This window comes from Camellia sinensis, chromosome 6 (genome assembly GCF_055761805.1).
Source record: "Camellia sinensis isolate YWXY chromosome 6, ASM5576180v1, whole genome shotgun sequence".
NCBI classification, from domain to species: Eukaryota; Viridiplantae; Streptophyta; class Magnoliopsida; order Ericales; family Theaceae; genus Camellia; species Camellia sinensis.
The window spans coordinates 24,238,855-24,252,669 of record NC_138966.1 but is presented as its reverse complement, the minus strand read 5'-3'; positions in this window follow the sequence as shown (position 1 = coordinate 24,252,669).

The window sequence follows — 13,815 nt, the reverse complement described above, 5'->3', positions numbered from 1 at the left end:
GGTGGGTGGCGATGGCAGGTGAGGAGTGGTGGTGGCAGGTGGTGGAAAATGGTGGCGGGTGGTGGCTAGTGTTGGGTGGTAAAAAAAAAAACTAAAAACTCAAAACGGAAACACATTTTTTTTGTTTTCATTTTTTGGCCAAATTTATAAATTGAGACCACTGATTTATAAATCAAAAATTTTACCAAATAAGATTTTATTTAAATTTTTTAAAATTTTGTAAATATAAACAGAAAACTGAAAACGTAAGTGTTACCAAACAACACCTAATTAATCACTTTTTTTTGTTTTTTTTTAGTCCAAGAAGGCATCTGTCAGGTCATGTTTGATAAGAAAACTAGTTTGGTCAAAAATTAGAAAAATGTTTTAGAGCCACAATTTTTGTGGCTTAAATGGCTCGAAATTGCCGAAGTTGTTTTACACTAAAAACGACATCGTTTTGACAACTTTGAACTATTTGAGCCACAAAAATTGTGGCCCTCAACCATTGCTGCAAAAATTAAAGAAGTTAAAATGTTAACAAACTCTTTTTCTCTATTTTGTTTTTCTTACGTTTTTTATAAATAAAAAAAATTAAAAAATCATTTTACTTTTTTAGTATTTTTTGATTTTTTTAATATGTACATATTTAAATTTATAATTTCGACTTCTTTAATAATTTTTTAACTTTTTTATTTTAATTAAATAAAAGTTAGGTTGTATTTGGTAGAGTTTTAGAATTATGATTTGAGAATAGAGTTGTATTTTGAGTTTGTGAGTTTTGGAATTATGATTTGAGTGTGAAAAATCTGTTTAGTTATGAGTTTTGAATTGAGTGATGTGACATATGATATTTGGTTAAAAAGTTTACAACTCATAACTAAACATATAATTTAAAATTCTATTCAAAACTCATAAAAAATTTTAAAAAAATTCTCAAAATATTTTTTATTTAAAACATAAAAATAACAAGCGCAAAAAAAAAAAAAAAAAAAACGAACATTGTTCCGGACGATTGGTCAAACGTCCGGGAGACATCCGAGTAGACGTGTTTTGAAAATTGGGTATGGAATCAATTTTTAAAAATTATAAACAAATAGAACACTCAAATTATGTTATAGAATCATGTTTGAAAAGCTCCACCAAATACAACCTTAGTTTCTCATGCAGTTGGTTCATATATGTATGTATATGGAAGGCTTTATTGGACAAGAGCCGGACTAAATAAGCATAAAAACATAAAATAACTTTAAAAAAATTAAAATATTTGGAGAAGTTGGCTATTTTAGTTTTTGGCTATTTTAGTAGATTAAAATAGTTGTGTTTAGGAAGAGTATTGAATTTTTTTATATTTAGATGTGATATTTGTGAGAAAAAAATAAAATGATTATAAGTTTGATGTGATTTTTTTTCTTATTAATTATTTTAACTTATTTTACTTTTTGAGTGTTATTTTAGCTTAAAAAGTCAAATTTTTTTTTTTCTCAAACAACCTCAAAATATCATGTCTAAATCATAATCATTTTCATTTTTTTCCCTTCCAAAACTATAAAAAAAATTATTCTCAAACAAATCTAATTCAATTAGACTAAATTAGCCCCCCCCCAAAAAAAATAAAATAAAATATCAAACTGAATAATTCTTTCAAAACGGAGGCGTCTAATCAACCAAAACATCTTCGGAAATTTCTAAGCACATGAATTTCCGCAAAAGCGGTGGCTTTGGTCAAGGGTAAAATCGGATTGAATCGTACTGTTGGGTTTATGGAGGTTCATCACAGGTCTCGTTTTGATAATTTGAACTATTTTATATGTAGCACTCTTCAAATACTTTATGCCTATAAAAAATCACGTTGATCGGATATCGATAGTTATGTAATCAAAACAGTTTTTTGTCAACCGTTAATTTTTTCACCGTTTATTTTTTTTTATACGAAACTAATTGGATCACATAACTATTGATATCTGATCAACATAATTTTTTACAAGCATATAATACTCGACGAATTCTATATATTGACAGTTCAAATTATCAAAACGAACCTAAAAAATAAGCCCCATGGACAGGATTGGACAGGTCCAATCTTAATTTTAACTTGAGACAAGCTGGACCCTCTTGTAGGCAAACCTCTCTCTATGCTCTTGTTTTCATGTTACAACATAGTTTATTCATTTGGGAGTGGAAAAATTCCTAATTCTAGGAAATGCAAAGCATACAATATAAATTGGTGTTTTGACGATGTTTTTGACTGCGCCTTTGACAGTACAATGTTCCAAGTCTGGTAAAAAAATATACATATATTATATCCATTTTAAGTATTATTAATATTATATTAAATTTAAAATAAAACTCACGTACTTTAATTTTTTGTCACATCTCGGATTTTTTTTTTCTTTTCTCTTTTACTTGACTGAGAGCCTTAAATTTAAAATAAAACTCACGCACAATTTTTTTTCTCTTTTAATTTCTACTTTTGGAGGATGAGGTGCGACTTTGACAAAGAAAAAGAGATAAAACAGTGGGAAAATTACAAAACAGTCAGAAGATCAAAAATTATTTCTGAAAATGGCCGTACAATTTTTACTATGGTTTTTTTATACAAAAAAAGTTACATATTTATTATTATTTTTGAGATAATTGCATCTTAGTGGCAATTTAGAAAAACATTTATATATTAATGAAAAAGTTTATAATTTTAATAATTAATATTCATAAAATTTATCATTAATTCGTAATTATTTTTTTTTAAAATACTACTGATATGATATTTTTTTCAATATTTTTTATGTAGTACTCTTATTTATAGGGAAATACTATAGTACAATGCACTATGATACAACGTCCATATTCACCTTATAACTAAACAAAAAAGTCATAATTTCATATTTTCTAAGTCAAAATTAAAAAAAAAAAAATATCATAACCAAATACACAATGAGATATATAATTAAAGAACTCATGAGTCATAATTAAAAGAATATTATAATTAAAAAATAATATAATTAAAAATACATATAATATATATTTTCTTGAAATTATGTATATTAGAATTTTAATAATTTATACCATCCTATGACATTGACATAAACGTGGACTTCATTTTGTTCAACTAAAAAGGAGCCAAATTGGACTTTTTCAAACAGCACATGGAAAGCCAAGCCGACAGCCGCTATCCAACGCAGTTGTGCGCTCGCCGTACAGGTTTTTAGTTTACATTTCCTTTTCACAGCAAAAATTCAATGCAAGATCAAAAATTGGACTGATTTGAAAAAATTTATTATAATTAATAAGTATTGAATGAGAGATTTAAAGAGAGTATATCCTCATGCCTTAAGTTGTGTTTTCTGTAGCCACATTTAAGAACGAGTTATTTTAGTAATTTTTTAATTTTTTATGAAAAATATGTAAAAAAATAGAGAAATGATGTGACAATTTATAGTGACTTTTTGACTAAAATGATTACTTCCCAAACGAGGCCTAAGCCAATTTCTTGAGATTACCTTGCCATTTATCTACAGGAAAAAAAAAAATTTATATTGATTTTTTTTTACCATTGGGACTAAATGATGATTCATTTTGGGATATATTATATTTTGTGGATCTCATCTTGTGACTAATGATTCAAGTCGTTCATTTTTTAAACTTAATAATAAGTATGAGTTATGAAAAAAATCAATATCACTAGATATGAACAAATTGCATTTTATTTTTTAAAATGAAGCATAACTATGAATTTAAATTTAAATCACTAATTTTATAAAATAAGATACAATTTGTTTATTTATTCATCGATACATTATGAAGATTTTTTGTATAAGCTATTTTGGTTAGACGTTATACTATACACTCATATAAATATTGGGAAATACTATGGTGCACACCCTTTAAAGTAGGGTGCACATCATATGCACCTTATAATTAAAAACAAAAATAATATAACTTTAATTTTTTGAGTAATAAATAAATAAATAAATAAAAAGAAAAAAAATGTCATAAATAAACAAAACATGAGATATAACTAAAGAACTTATGGATTATAACAAAAATAATGTCATAACTAAATAAGAAAATTAATTATAACTAAAGAATAAAATGACATAACTAAAGTTGTATATGGTATATCTTTTTTAAAGAGGGTGTATATTAGAATTTCTCTATAAATAAACTTTTCAACCAATTAACACTTTATTAAAAAACAATTTGATTATGTCATAGTTCAAACAATTGATGAAGATTATAAACTATTGTAATTAAAATTTTATGTGAATACTATAAGCCCCGTTTAAAATGGCGCATAGTTACAGTTTTTTTTAATTAATTAAATTATCCTACGCTTAAAAGAAAAAAAAAATTAGTAATAGTTCAACCAAGAGTTTAATGATGCATTTCCCATTGACAATGTGTTTTCCATTTTAGTCGTGCGGTATTAGGAGGGTAAAAATACCTACGGTCTGTGAGTAGTTCGAAACCCACCTGTGGTCTGGGGGAGCTCGGCTCAGTTAGGCCCGAGCTTGAGTCCAGCCTGAGACCCTAGGGCTGGACTTGAGCCGTCATTTTCAAGCTCAGCCTGGCCTGCTTGGCCTGTTCAAGGCCCATTCAAAATCGGCTTGAGGCTCGGTCTGCCTGGCCCACCAGAGGGCCAGTTTCTTTTTTAGTGGAAAAGAATAAAATTTTGGTGGAAAAAATAGAAAAAAAATGTTCAGCCTGCCAGCCCACCTAAGGTTCGAATATCTCTTGGGCCTAGGCCTAATTTTCTAGCCCATGGGCTGGCCTGGCCCAACCCAAATTTTGGCAGGAGCCCACAACGCTTGACATAGGCCAGCTTAAGCCCGCCCTGGGTGGGCCAGGCTCGGTCAAGTCGGGCTAAATTTACACCCCTATGTAGCATGAATCAACCAAAAATGGTTGAGGGATTGTGCTAACTTCACTTCATGTTAATAAAAAAAAAAAAAAATGAAAAATAGTGTTAGAAATATTAATTAGTATACCAATAATTATATCACTAGAGTGGTTGTGGGGCTTGTCACAGGTTTGGTATTGATAATTTGAATCGTTTGTTTTATAAGGTTCTTAGTGTATATCATCCATAAAAAAATTAAGTTGATTCCGTAATAGTAGCATTTTTATTTTGTCTCTAAAAAAAAATAATTTATTTTAAAATATATATTTGTTGTTTATTTTTTCAAAAACAAACACAATAAAATGAAAAAAGTTACGATTATTCGATCGATCTAATTTTTTCATATATAATATATATTGAAGGCTCTATAAAATAAATAGTTCATATAATCAAAACGAGACATATAATGGGCCCTATGGTACCCTCAAATTCTTTCAAGTTTCAATCTGAACTTGAGAAAACTTGAATGGCCTGTGGAGTTCATCACAAGTCTTGCTTCGATAATCTAAATTATTCTCTAATTGGTGTTTCTAAAATTATTGAAAATAAAACAATATACTAGATGTTATTTTCTTGTTAATTAGGAGGCAACCTGTTTAAGACCTTTTTATTAAGGGTATATCATGTTAGGTTTTTATTCTTAGCAATCTCGTTTGACAAAACTCTTTTCAGTTATAATTTTATTTGATATTTTATTTCAGTAAGGTTGTGTGCTTTAGATGCGAATCCAACCTGAATTGCGCATTGCAGAGAAGTTTCAAAAGTGAATTTTTTCATGTTTGCCACTTCGCTGACTATGTTGGAGATCGAGCTACCCGGTCAGCTCGCGGGGGTCCAGGGGGCAGCGTCCTCAAAGCAAAATGCAAAAATGCATTCGAAGTTGCTTGTCCACTCGAGCGGCCGTTTGTGCGCTCGAGAAGAGAATATTTGGTTCCAGAAGTTTGACCTATCTGCAAAAGTACTGGGAGTTGGGATTTTATACTCGAGCGGCCATTCCTGCACTCGAGCAGAGAACGCGATTCAGTTTTCTATAAATATGTGTTTCAATCAGATTTTATGGTACGGTCTCCAGATCTTCTTTGAGGGTTCAAGGGTTTTCTTCTGGGGCTATTTTGCTAGTTTTCTTTGATGTTTGATTGAGTATTCAACTCTTGGTTTAAGAAGTATTCATCAAAGGATTGTTTGTTTATTCTATACAAAAGAGAGTGTTCTTCTTCAGTGGATTCTAGAGAATTTGGGCCTAAAGCTTTGGTGGATTCCGAAGTGACTCATCGTCGTGATTCGACATCGGCGTTGTGGATTCAATGTTGGGCAAGATATATCAAAAACTCCACGTACAAGCCCAACTTAGAATTAATGCACTGGTAAACTAAGGTCCATAAACACGCATGACTACACCTCTAGCTACCTGCAATAAAAAAAATGAAGAAAGCGTTGTCAATAATAATATTTTTGCATACATTTCTATTTAATTTTGTAACAATCTGTGGATCTAATTTCACTCCCAAAACTAGCAATCACACACAGCCTTACTGCCCAGTTCAAAAAAATAAAATTAAATTAACATAATAGGGAATTAATCTAACTAGAGAATGCTTCATTGATGGTGGCAACTATCATCAAAGTTTTTCAAAAATAATTATTAATTTTCATGATAGGAAGCATGTAGAAATATTTAAATGAGTCACAAGCCACTTAAAAAGCTAGAAGGCGTTTTTCCCAATGTCAATTCTTACTAAGTTCTTACACTTAGGATTGGATTCTTATAGTTATAATGAAATCAAATCCCTTATCCAGAAATAATAGTACATATTAGCTAAGAATGGTTAGTACAATTAAAGAAGGGAAGGATGAACTAAGGAAGAGTAATTAAATTTCTTTATTATCTTTGTTCATTGGTTACATGATTTATGGTTTTACTTGTTGATATCTTTATGTTAGTCAATGTCAAATTTAAATGTTTCAAGTGTCTAAATCCCCCACAGTACCTAGGAATGTTGTATATCAACCTGTCTATAAAACACATATAATGAAGCAAAAGTGACACAAGACTCCTAGTACATAGTAAAGACCACTACCTTAATAACCTCACCACAACAACATAGGACCCAACAAAAAAACCAGAAAGCAGTATATAGTTTATTTATTGTTCTCTATATGAAGGAACATCTATTGACTACTTACCAAACCCTGATTCAAGTCTGCAAGTGCAACCTAAAATGATTCAACTTCCATTATTTCAACCTACAAATGGACATAACAAATCAGAATAACGCTTGAAATAAAATCTGCAACCATGTGAAATAAGATGGAAACCACCTCCTCTTTATAAACATCAAAACATAGAAGGGACTTTAGCCAGGTATTGACAACATATCCACTCTCCGTCCAAGCAATCTATTAATGGAAGAACAACTATGTTTAATATTTTATGAGTTCAATATTATTGTTACAGTAAGTGAGATAGCACCATCAAGTGTAAAATCACCACAAGTCCACCACAAGAAAACACATTTTTGGCGACCAGTTTTGGCTACCAAAACAAATTTAGTCGCCAAAAGTGTGGGAATTGGCTACCAAAATTAATTTTGGTCGGCAAAAGTCAACTTTTTAGCTACTAATTTTTCTTAGTAGGGGAATGTTGATTATTGGCGACTAAAATAAATTTAGTAGCTAAAAATACTACAATTGGCCACTAAAAAAATTTTTAGTAGCTAAACATATCTCCATTAGCGACTAATTTTACTTTTAGTGGCTGTAGAGGCACCTTTAGCTACTAAATTGTTTGGTAGCCGAAGGTTTGGTCGCCAAAACTATCTTTTCAGCGACAAAATTCATTTTAGTCGTTGTAGACCTACTTTTGCCTACTAAATTGTTTGGTAGCCGAAGGGAAATAAAAAATTTTATCTTTTCAGCGACAAAATTCATTTTGGTCGCTGTAGACTTACTTTTGCCTACTAAATTGTTTGGTAGCCGAAGGGAAATAAAAAATTTTATTTTTGATCTTTGGCGACCAAAATTTTGGTCGCCAAAAATTATTAAACAAATAGTTATTTTATTTTTATTTTTATGAAAAGGTTGTCAAATCTTAACAACAATGACATTTTATCCACTTGAAATTTGACTTTTTTTTTTAAATGAGAAAAATAAAATTGAAAGAAACTTCTTTTTTAAAAATAAAAATAAAAATAAAAATAAAAATGAAAATGAAACATGCTTATTAATTAAATAAAAATGAATTCCCATTAGTAGTAGGTATATGAATAAAACAATCAGATTTATAGAATTAAGTGGTAAAAGCCAGTTGGCTTTATTAGGCTATACTAGAATCCAAATGGTTTATCATCTTCTAAAATTAATTTAAGGTTTACTTTAATATAATAAACTAGTTACAACTGCATAATAAATTAATTAAATCTACTTGACACATGATTTCTTCATCTGTCTTTATTTATGACAAAATATACATATTGCATGTTCTAAATTTCTAAATCAAATTGATTAGTGCCTAGTTAGTCATGCAGGAGTCCCCAAAAAAAATTAAGTATATTTTACAATATCTATATAATAAGACAGAACGGTTTTTGAAAATATGTTAGAGACAATTGTCCTACTAAGACATTTCAATGACTATGATTCATTTGTCTATTTAAATAGATGGCTGAGATGACCCCCTTAAATATATATCAATCCCCTTCCAGCACCACTGTTACATATCTGTTCTGTTTGGGAAGTTCAACCTATTGAAGTAATGATGGTTGGGGATAACCTTAAAGATGATGTGAGTTCTGCTCTATTTCTCTCTCTATCATTTGCACCATATTTGTTAAGAACATTTCCGATTCATTTTGAGGTGCTGTTTTTGTATATATATATTTTTTAATTTCACATTCTTTTATCAAATTTGTTTGAATCAAAACATGCTTTTGTGTAAATTAAAGCTCCTTTACTTGGTCTTCGCAAGTTGCTTGTGGGAAACGAGTGGGAGCATTTACATGCTTGCTTGACGAAACAGGGAGGTATGATTCTCCCGAATACACAGATGTGGAATTTAAGCCAGATTACAACGTGTCTTATCTTGCCCATGGTCATTCACTACTGGAAGCAAATTTTGACCTGACACCATGATCCACAATTTCCTTGACAATAAAAATTTGCGTTGTTAAATTGAGTAGCATTGAGATTCTCATACCATTTATTAGTTGGTGGATACACCTATTTTTGATCCTGTGAAGAATTCATAGGAGAAGCTTTGTTGTATATCTATATGTAATACTTTTGACCCATTTTATAATGCGATTTCTTTCTCCCTTTAGTGCAATGCAATGCATATTTTAAAATTACAATGAAGTTTATATGTTTATTTTTGACTAAATGATGAAATAATGTGGCTACGATTATTTTGATTCTTTTTATGTTTGATTTATGATTTATACATAGGGATTTACAAAATGAACAATTTAGATCACTTGAGTGAGACTTGAGGTGAGGCTTATAGCAAGACTGCATGCCTAATCCACTTTTATAGACTAGAGGCAATCCTGATGATAATTGACCTTAATTTTGATGATGACAGTTTGAATTAAAGAAGATAATAAGTCAATTTTCTTTAATCTCAAATATTCTTATATTTGAAGTCACTCTGTCCGTTGCACCACCACATAACTTAGGCACAATGCAGTGTACTGATTACATAAAATATTCAAAATCTGTAAAATTAGTGTCTCCCTTCATCGCTAGAAAGAGTGAAAAATAAATCTAGAAATCCCCTAGAAGTTGATTTGTGATTATGTATCAATTTTAAGCAGAATATAACAATCCCAATCAAACAATCAAACAATCAAGACAAAGAGACACAGCGATTTAACGTGGAAAAAACCACAATTGGACACCTCCAACTGTGATAAAAAAACCACGGGCAACAGCCACAAGACAATCCACTAAGAAGAATTAAAGGAATTACACAGGTATACTCTCAATTACCTAGCGAATCCACAACGCCTAATTGAACCAACCTTTATGTGCCTCTTCCAACCCCATCTTCACCACGGAATTGTCTTTCTGATGAGCCACTCCGGATTCCACCAAAGCTTCAGGCTCGAATTCTTCAGAATCCACAACTGAAGAATAACTCTCTCTTTTGTGTATAACAAACAAACCTTTGATGTACTCTCTTTAGATCATGAGTTGAATACTCAATAAAAACATCAAAGAAAACTCACAAAGTATCCCCAGATATAAACCCTAGAAACCAAAAAGAAGATCTGGAGCAGTTGTGCCAAAATCTGTCTCAACACGCGAATTTATAGAATCTGTCTCGCGATCTCCGCTCGAGCTCAACACAGCCCGCTCGAGCGGACTGACCAAAAACTGCGTGCGAACAAACTGAGATGCGCTCGAGCGTAGGAGAATCCGCTCGAGCGTAAAATCACACATTCCAGTATTTTTACAGGCGACTGCAGAGATGCTGAGAGCTTCCAATTCACGCTCGAGCGTCCCTTTCCCCGCTCGAGCGGACAGGCCAAAATTGGAAAACTGGAAAAAAATAACATGCTCGGACAGGCAACTTTGAATGCATTTTTGCATTTTGCTTCGGGGGCGCTGCCCCTCAACCCCGCCGTGGCGCTGCCCCGGACCCGCCAAGGGGCGCTGCCCCCTGGACCCCCGCGAGCTGACCGGGCAGCTCGATCCCCGTCATAATCAGCGAAGTGGCAATCTTGAAAGCTTTATCATCACAAACTTCTCTGAAATGCTTGATTCGGGTTGGATTCGCATCTAACAACTCATAGCCTCACTGAACTAAAAATGCGAATAAAAGTACAACTCAAAGGAGTTTTGTCAAACGGGATTGCCAAGAAATAAAACCTAACAAAGAGTTCATGCAGCATTTCATAAATCCTCTCAGAACAAGGGTGGATTTTATCAGCAACATAACAGCTGTGAGTTTCGCTATTAATATATCTCTGCAAATGTGTGTGTATATGTATGAGGAATTTGGAGATCCTGGAGAAGAGAAAAAAGAAGAGAAATGAAAATCATGTCTCTCTGGAAATGTGTATATATATATATATATGTATATATCAGTCGATCTATGTATTGGAGAGAAGTGAATTACAGAGTTGGGAAGACAAAAGCAGACAAGATCTTGATCACAGTTGACCGTTTCAAATCTGGGACCAATTTGAAGGCTTCCCTGTGTTTGAGTCTGTGTTTGATTTCTTTTATTTTTTATTAGTCCTGTCGAAGAAAAAAAACTTCTCAATCTCATCTCTATTCTAATTCATACCCCCCAAAAAAAATTTTAAAATTAATAAATAAATTTTGACAATAATGCGGTAATATGATTATTATAAATAAATTTGTTTTTTATATTATTTTATTTTAAAATAAGAAATTCACAATAAATTTTTCTATTTGTATAGTATTAGTCTTTTACAAAAATATTTACAATATTGAATTCTAGGGAAAATTTTGAAATTATGTATTTGCAAAAATTTTGAAATTTTGAAATTATGTATTTTGAAAAAAATATTAGGACAAATATTTAAGATAATTTAATATTTATAATTTATAATTTTATTACTTATATTTTTATTTAAATATAATTTTAATATATTTGTTATGTCACGGTTCGATTTGCTCACCAGTTCGATTTTTAAAACATTAATGTTAGAAACTTTGTAACATTTACTTCTATTTTCTTTTAAGATAATCAATTAATATTTTTAATTTTATTTTTCTATCACATGAACCATTGGGCAACATCTAAAAAAACACCTATTTTAAGATAATTCATTTTTTCGAGCCGAATCTAACAAATATATATGTTTTAAAAATTCAAAATAAGCAACAAATATTTACTATTTTTTTTGTTAATTTTTATCTTTATTGAATTTTTTTTGAAATTTTAGAAAAAAATTATAATTTTTCGATTTGTTTTGTCGAATGAAAACAAAAAATAAAAAAAATGTCACGTTTTTACCTTTGGCGACCAAAATTTTGGTAGCCAAAAGTTTGTTTTTGGAAATAATTAGTTTCGACGACTAATTGAATTTTGGTTGCCAAATAATGCAGTTTCACCGACTATGTTTTTGGTAGCCAAACGTGCCACGAAATTGTGGAGGGAATATTACTTTTTCATAATATATATTAGCGACGAAAATATTTTTTGGTCGGTAATAAATATTTTTTTCTTCTATTTTCATTGCAAAAGTATCCCAGTTCCCTCCCTCTCGCACTCCCGTCTCTATCACTGCTCTGTCTCCATCGCAAGAGTTGCTGTATCATCCCCCGAACTCCCTCCCAGGTATCTCCCTCTCTCTCTCTGTATCTCCCTCTCCATTTCTTAAACATCTCACAAGGCCTTTCGGTTTCCCTCTTTCTTTCTCTCTCTCTGTTTACACACACACACACACGAATCATATATTCACAACTTTGATTCCATATATACTCGATTATATACACAAATCATATGTACACTCACGCCTCTGCCCTCTTCTGTACAGGAATAGTCTCCATTGCCCGAACTCCCCCGAACTGGATCATCCCCCGAACTCCCTCCCAGGTATGTTTGAATTTCGCATCTGTCTCTCCCTCTCTCTGTATCTCCCTCTTGATTTCCCTCAGTTTCTATCTGTCTCTGTTTACACACACACACATACATACATATATATATATATATATATATGTCAAAACACACAGAATATGAAGTACGAAATGCCCTCAATTAGGGCATTGTTATTGAAATGTGATTCAAATTAAAAATTAGGGCAATGCTTGGGGTGAATCAAGCCATTTGCTACATAAACTAGGGCAAAGTCTTGTAGTAGTAGTACATATAAAAGAGGAATTTTTATGGTTTTGAGTAAATATACTAGCGGCTCGTTGCTTTTGGATGCCTTGGTAAGAATGTTGAGGTACTTAATATATACCTACTGTTCTTCTTCATAGTTGCATTTCCAATGTATGAATTTGATGTAATATGTGGAGGTTAAGAATCTTGAGATATGAATGATTTTAAAATCTACAAATGAATAAGTATTCACACTTGAGGTAGGATATTTTGTGTCTTGGAAGTACCTGCAAAGAGATGCAGTCATCATAGTTTTGGTAAAACAAGGACAGGGATTAGATTGTCTTTGTAGATTCTTCGGCTGATGTTGTGTTCTTGAATGAACATATAGTAGTAGTTTGGTACCCATGGATCATGACTTTCGATCTGTTGGCCTAGCTGTGTATGCTCTTTTTTTTTTAACATTTGGTGTCACTGAGCATTTTAAGTTGAAATATGATTGTACAATATAATAATATTGTAAGTGAACATTCAGGGAATTGACTAACCAAAAGATTTTCTTCAGATTAAATGGGTTTTATTTTCTATGTACTTGTGATCAGCTACATTCATCCTTTGTCCTTGACCTTATTTTTTTTTTGGGGGGGTTTTAAATCATGGGTTGCATTTCTTAGTTTTCCCTCTGGTGCATTTAAGACTGGGTGTAATTATTGATCTTTTTGCTTATGAGAAATATATCTTCCTTGACGTTCTCTAAAGTCTTTCGGAGATGCATTCATATTTTATTAATCATCTCCTGTATTGCCAGTTGCCGCATCTCTTTCGCAATGCTATGGAATTTTTTCTATAAAAAATCATTATGTTCTTGCTGATCAGAATATTTAATTCAGTTTATTGGAAATTTATTTTTGGTAATCTGAATGGGGTGTGATTTAAATCAGGTTCTGAATGGTTTCTATCAGAACAAGATCTGGTTTGTTTGATAATAAACTTTTTTTTTCCCTTTCATTTGTGAATGAACTCTTTTCACTTGTTATTATAATTTATATGGACGGTTGCATCAAATTGGCATCTTTTAACATATGACCCATCACGTCTTCATTCTAGTATTACCTATTTCAATATTTCCCAACACTTAACTACT